The following is a 22,828-nucleotide window of genomic DNA, read 5'->3' on the forward strand; positions in this document are numbered from 1 at the left end:
CATGCCACAGATGTTCATAGTGTCATTTGATTTGTTACTAGAAATGCTAGATACTACAGCTTCACTCTTGCTACAGCTCAAGATAGGAAGATAGCTTTAAATACCTTGCCATTCCATCTCATTTGGAGCCTCGTGTCACCAGCTCAGTCCTCGCTGTACAGCAGAACAACTTCAGGACTGTTGCCTGACAAGTCACTAGGGATGTTCCTCCAATCTCACATTTATCACCATGGCATACACGGCTGGAGAGGTGACGCATCATCTGTGCACAGTCCAGTCATTTGCACCTGAATCGGTTCTGCCTGAGGTTTCCATAAATTTGCTGACTCCCATCAGCTGTACGGTTAGGTTTTTTCCTGACACTGAGTAATCTTTCAGGTTGTTACTGAAAAGCTTTACTACTTACCCTGTCTGCTATAAGCATGGACATCACATGTTGCCTGCTTCCTCTTTTCAGCAACTTATTGTATATTTGAATACTGTTATCACATTCCCCCTTTGGGCTTTTTCTCCTCTGAAGACAGAGGATGATTGTCCTCAGCAATTATTTTAATCTCTTTTTATTTCTGGTCACCTTTTCCGTACCTGTCTTCGTTACTGGGCTCTTTTCAGTTGATACAAATCCTTCTTGAAGTGAAGCGCCTGGCCAGAGGGCAGCACTTGCAGCCATATGGATAAAGTGCAGCTACATACAGTGGTCCAGCTACACCTTCCAGCAACTCGGGAGAGACTGAAAATTCATTTGTCTGTGGCTATGGTGAAGTGATTTTATATAAGATAATATTTATTCTTCAACTCTGGCTTCAGTCTGTGAGGGTTTGAAGTTCCAGCCTGGTTTTGGCACCCAGTTCCCCTCTCCAGGAGCTGCTGTGCTGGCTCACAGCGCTCGTGTACCCCGCGTGTCTGTGGCACCGTGTCCGCTGAGCGTTAGCACCATCCAAATAGACTTACCTTGTTTACGTTAAATAGTTAGCGGTATTGTTTTGATCCAATGTGGATACGTAGCAATAAGTTGATGAATGTATAATACGATTTACAGGGTTTTTTCAGTAAATTATTAATCCATTTTCAAGAAGAGATATTGCAATTTTATGTGTGATTTCATGAGAACAGGGAGGCCTTTGCGTCTCATTTCTCATTATTCACACCATCTCAGCAGTAAAACGTTATCAAAGAATCTTATGTTTACTGCTCGGTTCTACATACCTTCCATATTAAATTACACACAGTATACAAATAGATATATATATAAAAAAATATACTATCCATATTACTGCAAATAACATGTTTTCTGGTGGGATAGTTTTCTTTCTTGGCAGTCTATCTGCTCTTCGGTACTTCTGCAAGCTGTCTGTGCTGATTGAACTAGTCTTTTGTAGCTCTGACTTTTTCTTCAGCTGTTTCCCTCACAAGTTAGGGTATCACATACAATCTCCCATATTAGAAAATCTTTATACATAACAGGATTTCCCCTGCAGCTGCAGCTATACCACGTAGTTGTTGGCCATCAGATAAACTGAACAAGGCAACATGTACTTTCTCATCTTTATCACAGAAATGCTAGACTTGCTTAAACAGAAATCAAGCATATTTATTTTCTCTGTCTTGATCCAGGTGTCATGATATCCAGTTTTTACTGTAGGGAAAGCTTTATGTAACTTTTATATAACCATCAAATAACTATAACTTGCTATTAACCACTTATTTTATGTAATTGTAAATCCTGTTATATAGAATCAACCAGTAATTATACATTCAAATACAATAATTGCCTGTGCAAACCCCTTTGGTCAAAATTACATCCATGTGTTATATTATGTTAACTATGCTACTACTACTAAAACTTGAAATTTGCACTTATTACAGGAAAACAATTCAAGCAACCTACCAAACTTAAGGTTAGCTTCTGGATATCAGGATGCCTACATTAAAATTTGTTCTATGACAATTCATTTTCTTAAGTCTGTTTTCTTTGCGTGCATTTCTCCCAGGCGATAAGAACTCAGAAGAGTTAGTACAGTCTTTCGAAGATGAACTGATGTCCAAGTCAAGCGTATACAGGTTCTTCTATGGAAGTGAGCATTGCTCAGAAAGGCAACAAGATGTACAGTCTGGGGTGGGCTTTGCAGGAGTCAGCCAGCCTTGTATTTACAAAAATACATCTTATTATGACTTTTTTTTTCCCCCTCTTTTTGTGTTGTTTGAGCCATCCTGTGGTACATCTCAAATGGGAACCTGGCGAAGGTGTCCTGTTGTTGCAGGTGTCGTTGAAAGTGAAGCAGATCAGGGTGATACTGGGCAGATGGATGGTGCAACGGGTGGGGTGGCACCACCCTGGAGTTCCCTTGGGACTCAAAGTCCTATTTGAAGGGTCAGGTAGGGCTGGGTGTTGGTAAGAAACACGGTTTTCTGGGAGGATTTTGCCTCTGAATTTTGCCTGGCACCTCATTATTGTGATATGCTGCTTGTATGTTTTTTATAAAATGGTGTTTGCAATTCTTATAACTGCTGCCCTGCAGGGAATAGGGTTGGGAACTGCTTCTGTTTCTGAATCAGACCCTTGCCAGCCCTCAGCTACAGCAGCGACATTGCTCTTCCAGGAAAGTCTGCTTCAGCAAAGAAATATGATAAATTTAGTTAAAACAAAGGCCACAGAAAATTATTCCCAGACACTATGTAGCAACTCTGAAGAACAAGGAATGGGAAGTGGCACAGAAACCCAAGGCAGAGAAAAAGCGCCTTGATCTGATCCCAAACATCCCGTAGAAGGGCAGTGCAGGCGTAAGGAGAGCTGGGGCTGTCTCCACCAAGAGCATCAGTGCCAGGCTGGAGCCGTGGCCAGGGTCTGGTCCTTCAGAGCAGGGACCTGTATTTGGGTGCTGTTGGTCATTCATGGCTTCAGTAAGCGCTTGGGCTTCTCCGAGTGGGAGAATCCCGGGGTGGAGCCTTAAATATCTGAATTTCTGGCATTTGGTGTTGGAAGTAAAACTTGCCTCCAAATATTGCTCCGAGTACTCGGAAGGCTGGAGAACACTTGGCAAGTACTATGCGGTATTTTGGAAAACACGTTACAATGATAAAGGAGGACACAACCGCAGAATTCGGTCACGTGTTTGTGCTGGTCAAACAGTTGTTCCCCTCATGAAGCATATTGTTGTGGTTTCCTTTTTTTCTTTTAAATGTCTTTATGGGCACCGTCTCTCCTTTTTAATAGAAATGTCCTTGGCTTTGACTTTTCATCTGACTGTGGTCTTATTTATTTTGTCAGGAAAGCAGAAGTATTTGCTGGAATTACAAGTCATATAGGGAAAAGGAATCATAACTGCTAAGTTTAGAACTAGCAGTGATAGCATTTTGTTCAAATGCTTCTGGTTACCCTTAGGTTTATGGTAACGTTTTTACTCTTCAGTGAAATTTTATGGGGTTGAGGTTTAATGGATCATTCTACTAATTATTTTCCTTTCTGTGTGCAGCAAACAATAAGATCGTTTCCTCCTCCTGCAAGCCACTGCTTGCTTTTTTCAACTTCTGCTGTTTTGTTGGGTATTAGATCAAGTTTGTTCCACAAGCTTAAGGCAAGTTTCAAGGGAGATCTTGGATGGATGGAAGCTGAACTGCCCTTCCCCATCTCTTGCTGGCATCAGTTGCCACCAACTTTGGAGGTGCTTAAATTTGATTATTAGGACTCAGACGTTTAGTACCTGCCTAAAAGGTCTGAAATGGTGGTGCCACGTGTGCTATGGCTGGGTGAGGCTACTTGCAGATGGGAAAGTAGAAGCCATTTTCTTCCTGAGCATGGGTGGTTCCCATCTTAAAATGGCTTAAGAGTTAGTCTCTTCAGCACGGAAGTGCCCAAGGTGAGAGGGGGTCGAATCCATCTATCTCATCCCAGAAAACCAAACTAAACACTTGACTCTCAGTTGGCCAGGGTAGGAGAGTTCTCCATGCTTCTACCTGCATGGCGCCAGACACAAGGAATTGCAGGGTAAGAAGCAGCTTTTTAGCAGTGGCTAAAGGCTGCTTAAAAGCGTGCAAGCCTCAGTTCTAGTCCCGTTATCATCTCTGTTCCAATAACTGCTATGTAAACCTTGGTGTTGAGACTTCACAGTGACAAGGATATTCTCCGAGATTATATTTTTCATTTATTTTTCCTTTGCCATTGAGCCTTTACCTGCCTTTACCAGCTGTAGGTCTGAGGGTGTTGATTTAAGGAGTGAAGAGTGTATGTTCATATAAGGAGTAACTCGTGCTGTATAACATATTGGGGTGGGTTTTACTAGAAAATAAACAGCAATCAAACAGTTCCTGCTCTGCAAGCTGTCCCTTTGTTGTAAGGTCAAAGCGTTTTGTTACTGTTATCTCATACAGACCTCTGGTAAACAGATCTTGTTGGGTTCAAATGTGGTAATGAGCTTGTGTACCTCGCTTGGGCGTGAAGAAGAAGTTGGTGTTCATTAGGTGGGATGGGTTGGAGTCAGTGGAGGTCTGGGAGAGGGAAGGGAGCTGGAAGCAGATGAGGGGCAACCAACAGGAACACAAAATGGAGACTAGGCACAGGTTTTGTGTCTTTCATCACCATCTAGCACCTTTCCCAGGTAATCTCTTCCTCAATGGTTCAGCATCTCTTCCAGGCATGGGCAAGCAGTTCAGTAAGAGCAGAGCTGGTGAATAATAAATTTTTCAGTTGCGGTCTTACACTGCCTCAGAGGAACGGTGTAGTTTTGCTCTCGGGTTCCTCAGATTTTAAAAAATGGATTGGGTTAATTTCCAACAACTTTATTTGAAACATTCCATTATGACAGGTACAGAACAGAAATTTTTTACGCTTTAACGTTTTGCTTAAATGAAATTGTTTGCTGAACTTGACCTGAATTTTTGATGAGCGTTTTTTTCTCCCCATTTTTCAAAAGTATTCACTGCAGCCAGGAATACGGTTACTGTTCAGGAACGTGTCATAGATCCCGAGTATCATAAGATCAATACAATTATTTCCTTATGCAGCTCTTGACTCTCATGAAGAGCTGTCCTCACCTGCTCACCTGGGTACTCTCCCCTGTAACACACAGGGCACAGGTCTGGGCCAAACACTCGCTGCTCTCCTGCACGGTGCCCTCCTGTGAGCTACTAGTGTGGATCTTAAACGCCATTCCTCTTGGGAAAGAAGGAGCCAGCAATGGAGCAGAGAGGAAAGGGGTGGGAAAGGAACAGCAAGCCAGGAGAAAGAAGGTGCGTAAGAGGAATGAATAGAGGAGACCCCCCATGTAACCATGGCGGGGGGACTGCAGTGTTTATGCAGTTTATGTCCACAGCTGTGGACAGCTTACATGGCAAGCGAGAAAGATCTTTAATCACTTCTGTTCTAGCTGTGTGTGGGCTCTCAGACATCCACAGTGAACACAGCCAGAACTGTGTAACATGAAAAACAAGGGGTGAACCGAAGAACAAGCTTGCAGAAGTGGCGCTGAGGGAATCTGTGCGGTGTTAAAGGGCTGTATGGCCGAACAAAGCAGCCGGGGAGGATGGGGACTGAGGAGTGCAAGCAGGTCTTCTACAAGGACAGTCAATTTGACATCATATTCTATTGTTTACAAATTGTCAGATGCGCCACGTTACTTGTACACATTTGTTCCTTAACGGCTACTGAGAAATGACCATTACTGGAAGCAAGAGCAGCAGAGGGGTGGCAGGAGGCCTTTGTACGAGGAGAGAAGCCAATATTCCCATGGCCAGGCTGCATGGCTGTCTCCAGCTGCTGACTGAATCAAACTTCACTGTTCCAAGCAAACATAGCTTAATCATACATCTTGATTTCGTTATGCAACGAAACCATTCCAGCCTTGGAATTCGCTTTGGTAACACCTGTGTAAACAAAGCTTTGGACAGAGGTGCGAGGAAAGTGAACAGATGGGGAGAAAGGAGAGGGACCAGGGGAAGGTGTGGGCCATGGAGGCTGTCTCAGCTTGGGGTGAGTGATTGGTACCTGCTTTCTGCCCCTCGCTAGGGAAGCAACATTGATGCTGCGATGGAAATTACGGTATCAGTTCAATTTAAAGGAGTTAGTGCAAACTGATCAAGAATAATAATTAATAAAAAAGTGTGAACAACTTGCATTCTTTCTCCCACCCAAAAGACAAACATTGCATCGCATAGTTGACTTTTAAAGCAAGTATGGATCCAAACTGAAGCTATTGTTTTAACACACCCTCATCAAGTTCCATTACTGGCAAAATGAACCAAGACTCAACAAACATCAGCCATCCTACCTGGTGGGAAGTAAGGTCATTTTGTGCAAAACCCCACATCAATACCAGAGTACTATTTTGCTACTGGCTCTTTGGATTTTTTTTCCTGCAGTATCAGGGACCATGCAGTGACCACTGCAAATGAAGCAAACGCAATCCAGTATGGTAAATGGAAGGGGTGGTTTCATCGTGTGCCAGCTAGCGTCTTGATGTCTGAGCCAGTGTCTCTGGCACTTCGGTGTGTTCCAGCCAGCTCTGCAGCAGCCCCACCTCAGGGCACAGCTGAGCCACGCTGGGAAAATATATTTAAGAAAGAGCAAAATGCCATGCAGGGAATGAGGACTCGGGGGAGGAAAAGTGTGAGGAACAGCCCTGTGAACGCCAAGGTTAAAGAAGATGGAAGGGGAGGAGGTGCTCCGGGTGCCGGAGCTGAGGTTGCCCCACAGCCCGTGGAGGGCCCTATCCTGGAGCAAGGGGACATTTCCTGAAGGAGCTGTGGTCATGGAAACCTCATGGTGAAGCAGGTTTATCCTGAAGGACTGCAGCCCATGGGAAGGACCCACACTGGAGCAGAGGAAAAGAGTGAGGAGGACAGAGGAGCACTGACAAACTGCTAAGGACTGACCGCAGCACCCCATTCCCCTTATTCCCCCTGCACTGCTCAGCGAGGGGGGAGGTACCGGAGTCAGGAATGAAGGAGTGAAGTTGAGCCTAGGAAAACAGGGAGTTGGGGAGGTGTTGTTTTAATTTATCTGTTTCTTGCTATCCAAATCTATTTTAATTGGCGATAAATGAAATTATTTTTCTCCAAGTTGAATCTGTTTTCCTTGTGACAGTAAGTGATTTCCCTGTCCTTATCTCGACCCATGAGGTTTTTCACCTTATTTTTTCCTCCTGCCTTGTTGAGGAGGAATGGGAGAGGGGCTTGGTAGGCATCTTGCAGCCGGCAAAGGTCAATCCATGACACTTGTTTTCTTTTTATCCAGGGAGAGAGGAACTGAGGTGCTGAGCTCCATGCGGTGAATGGCAGTCCTTGAGCGGAATGGCCGTGAAGTGATGCTTGCCATCGCAACTTCTTGGGGCCTGTGTGGACCAGCCACCCTGGCTTGCCTCAGACTTAATCTTTGGAGTTGTCTCACATCTTGTCCTTTTCCATTCAAATATTAACAACTTGTGTTGAGTTTTCAATGGTTTTAATCTGGTTTTGCTTTTCTTTCATTGTTCCAGGTATGCAACAGCTGCCCAACCTGTTTACCAAGCCACCTCCCTTACTTCCTTCCATCCCTCTGAATGACCACTTCTCCCACCTGGCTTACAAAACCATAAGAGAAGACTACCCGTGTTTACATAGTCAATGAACTGTTTGCATGTCTAACAAAGTAATCCTTTCTTTTTTCCCCTTTCAACTATGGAATTTGTGCTTCATTTCTCCTTTTGATCTTTTTTCTCTCCTCTGCTGTATCAGGTTGAATTTGGGCGGTGGGGGTTCTGGGCCAGGACAGTTGCGTTGCATCAGGCTAATGTTGAGATCTAAGGGTAAAAGAGGATTTAGCAGCAGAGCTTAGTTCTTTCAGAAACCATGAGCAGGTCAAACCTATGAGCTGAGCAAATCAATCGTTATACCCATTAATTCAAAAGCTTTTCCTCAAAATGCTTAATGAATTTAAATTGCTGTTCTCACCATTTTCGTAAAGAGACTAGTAAAGGAAATTCAAATGAATATACTGTAAAGCCACTGATATAATTTTCTGAATCTTTGTATTGTGGTACTGAATTTAAAGACTGATATGTATTTTCTGCATGAAATGCATGTTTATTTTAAGGACCGTGAGGTGCTCTTTGAACCATGTGGTTTGTATTTGATTAAGTATATTGTTACAAATAACACACTGGTCTTTAATAACAGAGTGCCCTAGATAAAACAAGTATGGCACATGTCCCTGTTCCTATTACTATCATAATTATTAGAATATAATAGGAATTACTGTAATTTTATATTATTTGAATTCCCCATAGTCTAATTCCTGTTACTAGTGTAATTTGAGTTGGTTGCAGAGACAGTGATCTGCCAGGCCACTTTCATCCCTTTGGGGACCGATACAAATACCAGTGGGCCTGATGCGAGGGAGGATGCTGCAAACAGGACAAAATAGTCTTTCTGTGTTCAAAAAACACTTTCCCCTTTTTCAGGTGAGGGTTCCCTGGCTGAGCAGAGTGTCAGCATGGTGCTGTGAGAAACAAGGCATTTCTTTTTAAGCAGCTGCTGTCGCATTCTTTGTGCGGGAAGGAGGGCACGGATACAGATCAAATGTGTTTGCCATAGCTGCTGTCTTTCCATCCCTACCTCTTTCAAACATAAAGTTCTGAAATGAACTTGACTTGGACTAATGAACCAAAAGCAAAAACCTGCTTTCCCTTTGTGTGCTCACACATACATCCATCAGCTCATCTTTTTCAGAACTGCAATTCTTATAAAGTAATGTAGTGACACTGTGATTAAAGCAATATGAAAACCAGTTTTGTTTCAGTAACTGCGATTATTAAAATAAGTCAAACACTGGAACAACTCAATTTATATTTTGAAACCAGTTTTTACACAGCCAAACTCACTTATTTTAAATCCTTTTAAACATTTCTCCGAGAGGACATTTGGACAGTTGTCAGCCCTGATGCAGAAGGGTAATGGTGGTCTATACACTGTCCTTCTCCCCCAGGGTTTGAATAACCCCATAAAGCCCTATTTCGGAAAACCTAACTCTCTAGGTTAGATGAAAGAAAACACTAGGAAGATCACCCTTCTCTGCCTCCAGGAGCCCTGTCCCACGGGACACCTTTGATCTGGTGGTGCCATCTGGAGGGCTTTCCACCAAGTGTCCTGTGCAGGAGCCTTAGCAGGGAAAACTCTTCTCTGACGCAGAGTTTATGCCACCAGCGAGGTACGGATGAAATCACGAAGGGAAGGAGAGTAGCTTAAATGTGGTGGGAAAGTGAGAAAAACCCATCACAGGTAGCTTTTGGAGACCCCCTTTTTGCCTGCAGCTGTGCAAAATGAAGGAAGATAATGGGATGTGCGGCCTCCCTCCCTCACTGGCCTTGCTCTGACCATCTCCCCAGGTAGTTTTCTGTCATCTTCATTTCTGTTAAGATTTTTGGGGTAGCTTAGTTGTTGCTGGTATGGAGGAGGGGAGGAGGAGATAGTTGTTCACAGTCTATTCTCATGCAAGAAGCAAAGCCATCAACTTCTGATCAGATGAAACCGGCAGATGCCTTGTTCAAAGCAGAGAGAGAGTCTTCTCTCTTCGAGGGCTCCTGGCACTCTCCGGGCCAGTTGCAGGTTTTGGTGGGTTCACAAAGAGATTTGATGATTCATAGAGGGAAAAAACTGCTGAGGTCTACTAAAATAGAAAGAAACCTCTTGGATCTAAAGTTCATCAGCCACAAATTGCTAGAGGCTGGAATGGTGTTTGGGGAAGTTTCAAACTGTATTTCCCTTGTTGACCTCCCCATATGGTATCTTGTATGTTTTTTTCTTCTGTAGAAGAGATAAGTAAAGCTCTCCCAACAACACCTAAGACCACTGCTTGTAAGTAGAAATAATCTGATTTTTACTTTATATGATAGTGATAGCTTTATATTTTTACCATCATATTTATTCCTGGGAAGAAATTTGTGTAATGAAAAAGCTCATGTGTGCTTTATGGTGGGACCGGGGGTGTGTGCAAGAACAAAGTTATTTGGGAGCCAGGATTTCGGGGATGGCTCTGTCCCCCAGAAGCCTGCATCCTTGTTAGGAAGAAAGTGATCTTCTATCACTTGTGCTTTTCACTGGGGAAAGGATAAAGCACCCTGACAGCTCCCAAAAGGTTTGTCCTAATACACTTGCTCCCCATGTGGGTTTTTTCTGCTTGTTCTCCTCCCCAGTTGAAGTCATAGCTGATGGTGAGTCTGTCTGCCAGAGTCCTCATCGTGGCCCTGGGCACAGGGACGTACCTGCCCGCTGCTGCCCCAGCCTCTCCGTCCGTCCCCCAGCGTGGGAGCCCGAGAAGGCTCAGCACCCTGAGCTGTGCTGCGGGTGAATGCCGCCGGGTGTCGTGGGCAGCTGTTCCCCGAGGAGGACGTGGGAGCCTGTGCTCTCCTGTCAGATGTCATTATCTGAAACCAGAACACTGCTGGCCTGACCAAGGGTTTTATGTCTCTGGAAGAGACCTGTGGCCTGAACAGATGTGCAGGCAATGTGGAAGTCTTCTATTTCGGAGCCTGGCTGAAAGCGTGTGGATACCTGTAGGACATGCAAGACGCCGAGGCTGCGTGCAGGCGGCTTGGCTGCAGCTCACCTCTTGGCGTGATCGCTATTATTTCCCTTTGAGCGGCTCAGGCTCGTACATGATAACGGAGCTGAATTGTGCGGGTTCTGAAAGCTACTTGTGGTATTGCCCTTACAAAGAAAAATACTCTGTCTGTTATCACGGGGACACTTCTCTCATATGCTCAGGTGGGTTTTTTTCATTTTGGTGGCATTTTCCTGAAGAAAACCCACCTGGAGTTTATGTCAGGCTGGGCAAGGCTGGCCAGCCCTTGCTCTGTGCTCTGCAGGGCAGCAGCGGGTCCCCAATGCAGGGGCCTATGTTTCAGAGAGAGCACCGTGGCTGCTCTTTCAGACTGTGCTCAGGAGACCTGAGATTTGGGCGACGGCTTGCACGCAGAGCAGGGTGTGAGGAGGGGGTTGGTTTTGAGCCAGGGCACCCTCCCCATGGGTCCCTCTGTAGCTCTCCATGAGTTTATAGCATGTTCTCCGAGGGGTCTGAGTGCCTCATGCCCTCTGGTTTTCTCCTTTTCCAGACTCGGGACTAACGGTGCCTCCACCAACGGGTAAACAGAGATTTCTGGTTACATTATCCTTCTCCTTGGACTGCTCTGCCTCTGGGATGCTCCGTCTGCATCAGAGCACAAAACCCAAATGTGCGCTGCACTTACAGACCCTGGGTAACATCTCTGACACTCAGGGAGATGCGGGATCACTTGGAATCCTTTGCTGTTGAGCCGCTGCTTCTTCTGCGAGAGAGGTTTGGTGCTGGTCTTCATAGTGCCACAGTGGTGATGCCCTTGAGCGTTATTCTCTGCAGATTATTCTTGTGGTGGCTCGCTTTCCTCTCCATCTGGTACATTACAGAGTCCATTTTACCCCAGAAATTATCTGAACAGTGCCAACTGTGTTTGGGAAATAGAAGTAAGGAGCAACTTCCGTGTCACACTCACAATTATAGATGTTCAGTAAGTAAAAATTTATTACTTGGGAAGATGAATGTATGGGATCAACACCCTGGGCTTACTAAGCAGACAGGTGCTTGATTTTAAGGATCTTTTTCAAAGCTTTTAATACCTCTGAGATGAAAATTGTATTAATTTTTGTTTATTTAGTCAATAATGTGGCTGGCACCTAATAAGACAGAACTTGGGGTCTGTAATTTCTGTTCCCAAGATTTGACAGTCATATCAGTAAAATGTACTCTTCTGCTATGAACAGTTAATCTGAGTTAAAAAAAAAAACAAAAACAAACCCCCAAAAAACCCAAACCAAAGCATTTAACTGAATAGTCATGTTTGCTCCCCAGGATGGAAGGTGGCAGATGCCTGTCTGACTACATGGAACTCTATAATGGGCCACTCCATACCTCTCCTCTCCTCGGGAAATTTTGTTCTGGTTCTTTTCACGTGTACACGTCTTCCTCAAACCTGCTGACTGTCAGATTTTTATAGTAACTCTCAATACACATACAGAGGGTTTCAGGCTGACTGTTATTCCACTCCAGCAGATCAGTGCACTAGTAAGTTCATGTTTAAAGCAGAAACCTGTTTCTCAATTATTTGCGAATTCACTGGTTGTTAATCATGTTGTACTGCTTCAATGAATCACCCATTTCACATTATTTTAAATTAGATCTGTAGCTTTTCATAGAGATGCAAGTATACGGTTTGGATTCTGAACTCCTTCTGCAATATCAGCTGCCTCTGCAAAAGATATTGTTCATTTAATTCACAACTTATAACCTTTTTCGGTCACTTCAATAAGCTTGTAACAGATTCACTTTGCCATCCACTAGCACTGCTGTGTTTGCCAGAGTACACGCATGTAGCTGTGAGCAGATACTACCTTCAGACACAAGGCTACTCTGCTCAGAATCTCACCTTGAACGACCCCTACTGCAAACCCAACATGACATCAGAGTGTGTTATATGCGATATACCATACACTCGCTGCGGCACAGTGAGAGAGGTATGACTTTAAATGTTTCAGCAAAATGTGCAAATATCATGAGTGTGTAAAAATTCAAACCAAAGAATTCATTTTGGAAATCAGCACAAATTGAAAGCTATACTGGGGTCTGCAGGGACTGGAAGTGTCCTGGTGATTATGGGCTGCCTTTCCCTCTCCTGGGGGATAAAGTTTATTAGCACTCGTATTTCCTGCATCTGCTGCCAGAGCATTTACTTATAGCCTGTTATTGATCTCCTAAGGAATAAAGTCTGTAAGGAAGCAAATACTTGGCATTTTCAAGGTCCCAACCTGAGTGTGTGGTTAAAAAGGTCCAAAGCTTTTACTAAATATGACCAATCCTGTTTTAAGACAGATTTCAGCTTAAATACGGTGCTGGACCTGAACCTTCAGGGATTTAATGTTCAAAGCATTGTACAGGTTATATATAATTCAGTTATGTCTGCATTTAATGTGAATAGTTTTCTAGGCCCACATTGTAGGCACTGAATATTACATGTAGATTACAAGTTCTTATCTTGAGAACAGAAATTACTACATTCAGACTACTCCACGGCAGACTTCCTGGGAAATAATGCATTTACTATGAACATTGCTGTAAGGATACAGCAAAGTTTAGAATGCATAATAGGAAACCTGACTACATGAATTAATTTTGCATTTTATTTTGTATGCCAAACAGGGAAACAACAATACAATAATCTATTCCAACCTTATTAGAGGATCCTCTTCTGGTACTGCAATCACGAGGAATAAAAATCTTCACTTGCACGTCAACTGCAAAATGCTCCAGAGCACATGGGCACAAATAATGTATGTTGTGGAGGACAATTTTGAAGTAAATGAAATGCGGTATGGCAGATATGATGTAAACCTTACGTTTTATCATTCTGCATCCTTCTCATGGCCACTGGAGGACTCACCATACTATATTGATATCAATCAGAATTTATTCCTTGAAGCTTACCTGCACAGCTCTGATCCAAACCTGATGTTATTTTGTGGACACATGTGACATCTTCCATACCGCACAATTTTACAACCTATGGTACAATCAGGAATGGGTAAGCTCTTGTGCATTACAATTACAAACAGAACTGCCTTTGAGCTCCTGAATCTCTTGTCTTTTTTTTTTTTTTTTTTTTTTTATTTTTTTTTTTAATGGAATAGTGTGAATACTGCACATATTAAGTTAGATTTTAACTGATTAATGAACACGGGCATTTGGGGTTTACTGGTGGAAAGGGGATGGATTGACCCAAAATATAACACACATACATACACACCGCAGCTTAAAATGTCAAATAGACTGAATGGCTATGGCCAGTTCACTGCGGATTGTTATTATCAGAGGTATCAGTGACATATCTCAGACATGGATAATTCACCTTCAGAAAAGCACACAAACTCTAGGTATGTAGACACACAACAGGCTGGGTCATCAGTAGGCAGCTTCTAGAAAGATCTTTGAAGAAGTTGGTACCTTGAAGAAGTGTTGTGTTTCCTTGTCCCCTGCCTGTGTCTGCCTGCAGGAGCTGGGCTGCTCTCCTGCTCTGCCTTTGGTGACCACGGCGCAAGACGGGACACAGCAGAGGCAGAGCACGATGCTGTCAGCAACGGAGCCCTCATAGGAGCCCTCCCTGCAGAGCAGCTTTGCTTTGACATCTCTGGAAAGCGCATTTCCATCCTTAGTGCTGGATTTTGTATGATCAAGGCTGGCCCTGGACTGTGGCCAAGACAGGTGGAAGTGGACTTCAATGGTGACTCTCAGGTCAGCTCCACCTGAGTCAACAGACCTTTGGTATCTTTACTGCAATATTTATGACCTTTGGAAGAAGGGGCAGGCAGCTCAGGAGGACTACAAGGATGTCGTGAGATTATGCAGGGAGAAAATTAGAAGGGCCAAAGCCCAATTAGAACTTAATCTGGCTACTGCTGTAAAAGACAATAAAAAGTTTCTATAAATACATTAGGAACAAAAGGACGGCTAAGGAGAATTTCCGTCTTTTATTGGATGTGAGGTGAAACATAGTGACAAAGGATGAGGAAAAAGCTGAGGTACTTAATGCTGCCTTTGCCCCAATCTTTAATAGTAAGACCAGTTGCCCTTGGGGTACCTAGCCCCCTGAGCTGGATGGCAGGGACAAGGAGAAGAATGAAGTCCCAGTAATCCAAGGAAAATGGTTAGCAACCTGCTACACCACTTAGACCGGCACAAGTCTATGGGGCTGCATGGGATCCACCCAAGGGTGCTGAGGGAGCTGGTGGAAGTGCTCACCAAGCCACGTTCCATCATTTCCCAGCAGTCCTGGCTAGCTGGGGAGGTCCCAGCGGACTGGAATTTATCCAGTGTGGCACCCACCTACAAGAAGGGCCAGAAGAAGGATTTGGGGAACTACAGGCCTGTCAGCCTGACCTCGGTGCTGGGGAAGGTTATGGAGCAGATCATCTTCAGTGCCATCACACGGCACGTATGGGACAACCAGGGGATCAGGCCCAGCCAGCATGGCTTCAGGAAAGGCAGGACCTGCTTGACTAACCTGATCTCCTTCTGTGGCAAGGTGACCTGCTTAGTGGATGAGGGAAAGGCTGTGGATTTTGTCTACCTGGACTTCAGTGAAGCCTTTGACATCATTTTCCACAGCATTCTCCTGGAGAAAATGGCTGCTCATGGCTTAGACGCGTGTATGCTTTGCTGGGTAAAAAACGGGTTGGATGGTTGAGCCCAAAGAGTTGTGGTGAATGGAGTTAAATCCAGTTGGTGGCCAGTCACCAGCGGTGCTCCCCAGGGCTCAGTACTGGGGCCAGTTCAGTTCAATATCTGTATCAGTGATCTGGACGAGGGGATCGAGTGCACCCGCAGTAAGTTTGCAGGTGACACCAAGTTGGGTGGGAGGGTTGATCTGCTCGAGGGTAGGAAGGCTCTACAGAGGGATCTGGACAGGCTGGATCGATGGGCCGAGGCCAGTTGTAGGAGGTTGAACAAGGCCACGGGCCGGGTCCTGCACCTGGGTCACAACAACCCCACGCAGCGCTACAGGCCTGGGGAAGAGCGGCTGGAAAGCTGCCCGGCGGAAAAGGACCTGGGGGTGCTGGTCGACAGCCGGCTGAATGTGAGCCGGCCGTGTGCCCAGGTGGCCAAGAAGGCCGACGGCATCCCGGCCCGTGTCAGAAACAGGGTGGCCAGCAGGAGCAGGGAGGTGATGATGGTCCCCCTGTACTGGGCACTGGTGAGGCCGCCCCTCGAGTCCTGTGTGCAGGTTTGGGCCCCTCACTGCAGGAAAGACATGGAGGTGCTGGAGCGTGTCCAGAGGAGGGCAACGGAGCTGGTGAGGGGCCTGGAGCACAAGTCCTGTGAGGAGGAACTGGGGCTGTTTAGTCTGGAGAGAAGGAGGCCGAGGGGAGACCTGATCGCTCTCTGCAACTGCCTGAGAGGAGGGTGTGGGGAGGTGGGGGTCGGTCTCTTCTCCCAAGTAACAAGCGATAAGACAAGAGGAAATGGCCTCAAGTTGTGCCAGGTGAGGTTTAGATTGGATATTAGGAAAAATTTCTTTACTGAAAGGGTTGTAAGGCATTGGAACAGGCTTCTGACAGAAGTAATAGAGTCACCATCCCTGGAGTTATTTAAAAGATGTGTAGATGAGCTTAGGGACATGGTTTAGTGGTGGACTTGGCAGTGTTACATTAATAGTTGGCCTCAATGATTTTAAAGGTCTTTTCCAACCTAAACAATTCTATGATTCTACAATTTAAAAGCTTAGGATACTGGGGAGAGCAAGAGTAACCTTCTTATGTGTAATTGGAGCTCTGAATGGGCAAACTGAGCTACTGTTACAGCCTCTTGTTCTTGAAATTGTTCAAAACTTCCCAAGGGGAAAAACCTAGATAAGGCTTCAATGCCTTTTGACTTATCACATTACCACTGTGATAATGTAATTGCATAAAGCTGGAGGAAATTTTTCTGTGGAAGGTTTCTGGAGAAGAGGGCTAAAAGATAACATAGACTGAGGACTGAACTGGATGAGAATTTAATGATTCACAAGGACTTAATGTTTAAGACCAAATTATGTGGATTAGCTAAAGGGCTATAATAAATTTCTGTTATCATGAAACTATAACCTATATAATTGCAGCAGAATCCCAAATGTCTCCATAATTTTCCCCTCTCTTAAATACTGGTGATGAATAGAAAAGATATGAGCATCCCTATAGTGATATTTACACTGTCATATTTGCAGTAAAGTCGAAAGTTTTTTCCACCATTCCTTGGTTATGTATGGTGAATCTCCTCAATCCATATATCAAATCTCAAATTTTAGGTCAACTCGTATAGCCATTGAAATGCTCTTAGGAAATATAAATAATGATTGTAATAACTAACATCTATTCTTACATATTCTTTTTTTAATCATTCTTTCCTTAAGTGCTTTGCTAATTTTCACTTGAAAAAGCTTGTATGAGTATTTATTTCTCTTTCAGGGCTTCTTGTCAGTTCAGTAAAAGCGTATATTATTACTATTCTTAGCTTAGCTTATTGATTCAAAACTACACCAGTCTTCCTATGCTGTAGGGTGGCAGCTACAAAGGGCACAATGGAATAAGTCAATGGCTATTGTCTTTTTCTCTTTTAAGAGATGACTCATGTATCCTTATGACAAGACAGAGTAGATTCATTGTGTTATTGTACTCATGTGAACCAGAGAATGCCAAAGCCAAAGGCAGTTGCAGCACAGTGAAATCCTAGGAAAAAAAAAAAAAGGTCATACGGGAGATGAGTTGTATGGGATTCTTAGATAACTTGCAAACACAATGCAGAATCTTTTTAGAGTATTTTAAACATTTCTATAGATCCACACTGTTCTTGGACCATATCTGTTGAGCTTACAGTCAATCTAATAAAACTGAATGTCAATGAAAGCCATAAGATATTTTATACCACCTCACTTTAAGGTGTCTCCACCACCTTTTCCCTTTTTTCTTTCTGGATTTTTTTTAGACAAATAGACCAATACACAGTTCTTACCTAAAAAAGATATGTTTGCAAGGTCCAAAATGACTGGGTTAGGCAGCTAAGCCTTGCCTAGCCTTTCAGGCTGTGAGCACTTGGGCAGTCAGTTAATGTAGCCAGTGCCTGCCCACGCATTATGCTGTGGCCAATTCCTAAGCTCTCTTCTTTATACTAATTCTTGTTTATTTATGTAATGGCAAACACAGCCTGGAGCCCACTGGGCAGACCTTATCACTTGCTCAGACTACCCGAGGGCATTGCTATATTTTCTGTTCACGCTAAAGAACAAAACCTACTGCTTGGCATGGGTATGGTCATGCCCCAGTTGTGCCAGGCTCTGCAGAAAGGCATAGCACAGCCTGGTTTGGCCTTTGGGAGTTTTCCAATGTGAAAGTTGAGGTATGTTGCCCTCAATATGCAGCCTCGTTGTGAAATTTATGAGCTGAGTGCATCAGTTGAGCAGTAAGCATTTCAGCAAATATCTTCAGAATGGATTTTGCAAAGTGTATCGAAGGCCTGATCTTGCAGAGGTTAAGGCAAACATTTAACAACCTTGATAATTTCCAAAGATTTTGGGAGACTATTCATAGCAGAAAAGTTATGCACATAGCTTATTTAAACATTTGCAAAGTTTTGTTGCTAATTCAAATATTTAATTTTAATGACCCATCTTAGCTCCCAGTTAAATGTCAATACATTGTGCAATATCTAATACAGCAATATATCTGTAAAATTGGCTTCATCTAGTGTGGCAAAATTCACTGACTTCTTTTCCCTGTCTACTAATTATTATACAATGCCTAGTAATGGGGGGTAAAGGTGAAGTGTATTTATATTTGTCATTGCCCATCCATTTAGCAAATGCTATGCTCCTGTTGCCTCAGATTATCACATTGGGCACCCCTCATACTATAAAAAGCACACTGGCAGAAATGATCTGCCCAGTTAGGTGGGGAAAAAAAGGAAGTAAAAGGAAACAGCATATACTGCACTTTGCATTCTATCTTGCTACATTTGTGATTCAGAGAAAATAAAACATACAGCTCAGAAAACTATATCGTGTTGCAGTGGGTATTAGACTGGAGATATGAAGAAATTTTTTTTTTTAATTGATTATTTTTTCTTTGGTGCAGATTTTAACTTAAAACTACACATTCCTAAGTCAAACTGCTCGATCCTTCCAGATCTTTGATTAGTGCAAGGAAGAAATGCAATGCAAAGTATTAAGAAGTGTTAAGAAATATGATAGATACAAACAACAATCTAGATCTACTTTAAATGACAAATCAAGGTGCACAACCTTTGTATGAAAGGTATAAATGTTTGGGACCTTGAGCAGAGAAAATCTAAAAGCAGTAAACCTGACTTTTCCATTATGGTCCTTTGTTTCTTCTGGTTTTTAATGTCTGAAGGAAGATAAAATTCCGGAAAGAGAGACAGCACTGAGCAGCACAATGTAGACATCTGCTGTCCAGGCTACCAGTTCAGGAATCTTTGGGAAGACTTTGCATGAACCGGGATGAGTGGAGAAATCATCAAAACCAGCACTGGCTAGCACTGTAGACATATCTTTGGGAATCAAAGTTGGCTTCTTTAGGATTAAAAGCATTAAGTAACTTTAATGTGGTTTTTCTCTCCCTTAGAACCACAGGTGTTTCTCTGCACATATGTGTACTTGAAACATAAACATGATGAGACATGGGACTGGATTTCAGTACCACAGTTATGTCACAAAAAGGAATTCTTACTCTATTAGCTTTTTAATTTCTTTAAACACCATACATACCAAAAATTTAGCAACACTTTTTTTATCCAATAACATTGCAAGTAAATAAAATGTATTAAATTTTAAGTAGCTTAATTCAGCTTTTTCCTTGCATTTAACCAGAAGAAAAAGTGCTTTAAGATAAATTTTTGGATGGTGACAAGTTCTGTCAGGTATACAGGATGAACAAAGAGTCCTTGACAAAGATACCATATTGTGGCCGGAGAATTAGTTTTAAATACATTTTCAAAATTCACAGGGTCATTAAAAGGTTTCAGAAATATGCTATTGTTGTCAAGTTGTGAGAACAAAGGGAAAAATATGGAGGCTAGCTAAAACCAGACGTGGAAACACATTCCTGAAAGGAGCTGGAATGGTTAAAAGCATTTAGACAAAATGGTATATACAGGTCACTTTTAGCTTTCTGTAGGAGGACTTTGCTGTTTATCAGTTCGTATCAGCTGCAAAGTAGCATAAAAGTTGTGCAACACATTATAAGCGGATTGCTGCTGAGAAGCAATGACTGTGAAACTGCTAAATGACTGACTTCTGTGTCTTATATTGATGCAACCTTTCTCACAGAAAGAAATGCATATTACTTCCCTACATACTTCCCTTGGGTTTATATGTAAATCCCATAGAACACCCCTGCAGTATACCACCTGCAATGGACATTTTGAGTGCATGTGGCTTTTCATGCATGTGGTGGTTTTGGCTGGAGTAGAGTTAATTTTCTTCGTAAGTAGCTAGTATGGGGCTAGGTTTTGGATTTGTGCTGAAAACAGTGTGGATTATTCAGGGATATTTTCACTACTGCTGAGCAGTGCTTACCCAGAGTGAAGGCCTTTCTGCTTCTCACCCCACCCCACCAGGGAGGAGGCTGGGGGGGCACAAGAAGTTGGGAGATGACACAGCCGGGACAGCTGACCCCAGCAGACCCTAGGGTTGCCCCAGACCATAGGACGTCATGCTCAGCATATAAAGCTGGGGCAAGAAGAAGGAAGGGAGGGACGTTCAGAGTGATGGCATTTGTCTTCCCAAGTAACGGTTGCGCGTGATGGAGCCCTTCTTTCCTGGAGATGGCTGAACACCAGCCTGCCCATGGGAAGTAGTGAACTAATTCCTTCTTTTGCTTTGCTTGCGTGTGCAGCTTTTGCTTTACTTATTATACTGTCTTTGTCTCAACTGATGCGTTTTCTCACTTTTACTCTTCCGATTCTCTCCCCCATCCCACCAGGGTGGAGTGAGTGAGTGGCTGTGTGGTGCTTAGTTGCCGGCTGGGGTTAAACCATGGCAATGCATCTATGTACTTTTGCACGTGAAGCGATGACTTTCCTCGAACAGTTCCCTTTGGCAACTAACAGCATCATTTCCTTCCTGCTGGTCCTTCTTTTGGTTTGAAGGCAAGGTCAAGGCATGGAGGTGAACAGATGGTAACGTTGGAGAGAGTTGGAAGTCTTGGAGACAAGTTGTCTTCTCGGTTCACACCTTCTCTTTCAGTAGCCAGCTGCCTCAGGCTCCCCCACATCTGGTACATTTTATCTCAGTAAAGCTTAGAAAGGAAACTGGCATTACTTGAAGACCAAAAATAACTCAACTAAAAATTCTTTAAAGAACTAAGGATGGTTTGATTAGAGGAGCATAAAAAGAGGCTGGAAGGCAAAAAACAGGCTTGAGGATCAGATTTAAAGCAGTAGGAAAGAATGCAGCTGCAGGGTAGTGCAAGACAAGAGCAGATATGGCCCATGAGAAGAATTCACCGAGGTTGTACTCATGCTCTTTTCCAGAAACCCTTCAAATGTAGACTGCTCAGATTGTTGAGGACATTCATTCATTATGAGACCAAAATACACATGTATCGTGTCATGCGAGAGGTGCGGGTCTGCAGCACAATACATACGCTGGGAGCAGTGGCTTGCAGCTTGGCTTGCATCCTCGAAGGCTACTTGTACTTTCCACGTCCCGGGCATGTCACTGGGAGACAGCTGTGCTACATATTCCCACATCACCTCCGTTGGACCCTGGCTGTCCAGCGTCTGCAAATGTAGGAAGTTCCTTGAAACTAGAAGACAGTGCGGAGAAGCTCACAGAACACAAGTGTCCAAAAAATGTATGAATGATGTATCAATAATTAACGATAAGCACTGTGAAATTCTGCTCAGCCATTGAGTAGGTGCTGCCAGCCATCTCTTCCATGCTTTATCCTGCTTTTGCCAGAGGTCTTGCAATCTTACAGGACAGTACCAGGCCCAATGTGGGAGCCACAAGCTGAGCAGTGCACAGAAATTAAAGCAGACTAGAGATCTACAGAAGAATTTAAATCAAATAGGGGAGTGGGCAGTGAGAAAGCAAATGTAGTAAAACTGTAAAACAAGTGAAAATAGCATGAAATGGGTGGCTATTAAACAAGGAAGTAATTGCAAGGAACAGTAAAAGAGGCAAGATTGGACTGTTGTTTTAGGCGTGACCAAATCAAACGGTGTCGCCTGCCACTGGAGTTGGTAATCCATCGCTTGAAGTCTTTATAGAAATGTACTTACGAATTTAGCAGGATGTATGTTCATCTTTTGGTATGTATGCTATTTAATAAGAAGTGTAAACAGCTCTACAAAAGGATTAAGGGTGTATATTCAACTCTTCATACCAGATGGGGGCAATCAGCCACCTAGCTGAACAGCAGCTGCCATATAGGCATATGCAGAATTATATAGGTGCCTAAAATGCCCAGCCTCAAGAAAACCGTCAAAAGGCTGTATACAGTCTCTATATTTCTGCCTGACTAAGTCTGAACAAGGCAAGAAAAATCATTCTACGCTACCCAATATGGCTGTACCCAGATTTCAAATGCAAATGTGCTGGCAGCCAGAGGTGACAATGAAGTTACATACAAGCTAAAACTTGGCTATTGACTTTTCTGCTACAAGCAGAAAGAATCAGTTCAAAATGGAGAACAGCATTCAAGAAATGGGATGTTGCTGCAAACTCTCAATTCAAAATTGCTTTAGCTTTTCTGGATTGTTTTGTGGATATGAGAGCCTATCCAACCAGGACACTATCCAAATGTTAGACTTAGATATGCATGGAGTACACATTTATTTCACCTGTATATAGCTCTTCATAAAATTTCTGATACTTATTTTTGCTACTTTCTTAGACTTAAAACTGAACCTTTCTCCTGTTGTAGGGACAAAGCAAAGCAGACTAAGAGTAAAAGTCTGAGAAATACTGGGTACTCTCCTGATGGCATATTACCCATCTGTGTATAGCATGAAATGAATGGGAACATACATAAGAACTTAAGTCCTGCAGAGCATTCCTGGGCAGATACAAAGGATCAATGGGAAGAATGATGCGTTCAAACTCCCTCTTGCAAGAAGCACAGATCAGAAAATCTGTTCATGGATGTAGAACACAGAGTATTATAGTAAGTAAAATCTTTTCATTTTTTCTTTCTCAGACTGAAAGAAAATGTTTGATCAAAGGAGATGGCAGAGCTTTCTATAGTCTTTAACAGCTCTAAGTGCCACTAAAAATGACAA

This window comes from Accipiter gentilis, chromosome 9 (assembly GCF_929443795.1).
Source record: "Accipiter gentilis chromosome 9, bAccGen1.1, whole genome shotgun sequence".
NCBI classification, from domain to species: Eukaryota; Metazoa; Chordata; class Aves; order Accipitriformes; family Accipitridae; genus Astur; species Astur gentilis.